Here is a 1,322-nt window from a genome sequence, read left to right on the forward strand (position 1 = left end):
TTAGTATAAATTCAATGAATGGTATTAAAGTATGGTATTAAAGATTGAAATTAACATGCAAATATCAATATTTTATATAATGTTTATCTTTCTTTCTTAGTTGTCTTCCAATAAGCAATACATTGATTATCTCATCCTTGTTTAACATGGGCGAACAATAAGAATATAGCGATGCATATTGTGTCGCTTGTTGGAAGGTACACTTATGATCAGTTAAACTTCGCCGATTATCCAGTATGCTACTAGGTAATCAGTGACTATTCACGGAAAAAATAAAAAATTCCTACATTTTTTTCTTTTTTATAATGGTTATTCAAAACATTTTTTTTGTAATCTCCCACAGAATAAGAAAATAAATAATTATATTCCTTGAATGAGTTTTTGTATGAAAAAAGGTTGAAAAAGTGATTTCCTTACATTTTTATAACATGAGGCTTACATATCTTGGACGAAGATTTTCACGAAGAGTTTCACGAAGAATCGTTTTCCTACATTTCTTTTAGAAATCTCTAGTTATTTCTTGTTTTATATTTTCTTTAAAAAACCTATGTGAAATTATTGTATGGAAATCAAATATAATACGTAACAATTTATTCCGTTAATCTACATCTTCGGGAAGTTACAGTGCCAATTGAAAAAAAATGTGGAGCTTATGACCTAGATTTACCCTATAATAGAAAATATTATATACATATATTTACTTATTTTAATTTCACACATTCACGGATTTACAATTATTTTGAATTAATTATATGAAAATTGATTTTGTCTGTTCTTTTTTTTACCTTTTTTTTTACCTTCTGATTGTATTAAAGTTATTCATGTATTCAAAAATTTATTATATAATGTGTGTGCGCGCGTGTAAATATTTAATTAATCAAATTAAAAGAATGATAAAAAAATATAATGGCTCTCATTTTAAATAAACAATATTAAAATGTATGTGAAATCGAAGATTAACGAGTTATTCGCTGATTCTTGTGTGCTTATAATTGAAAACTTTAATAATAAAATCTGATATAATAGTACATAACAAATGTTTCGATCTATTATTAAATCATTTTCAATGTTAACAAAATCGCAACAAAATTTTAAAATTATCAATATGTGTTAAACGTCATTACGTAAAAACGATCTTTTTAACGAATTATTTCGCAAATAATTCCTAACCGATGATACAATATTTCTCCATTCATGATACAATTTTTCTTAGTAATATTAAAATGATGAATGAGGGTTAATGAGAGCAACAATGGCCGAAACGTTCATTTATAATTATGTGAGTTAGGAGAAAAGGGCAGTGAGTGTATATATATATATAT

The sequence above is a fragment of the Atta cephalotes genome (genome assembly GCF_000143395.1).
Source record: "Atta cephalotes unplaced genomic scaffold scaffold00004, whole genome shotgun sequence".
NCBI classification, from domain to species: Eukaryota; Metazoa; Arthropoda; class Insecta; order Hymenoptera; family Formicidae; genus Atta; species Atta cephalotes.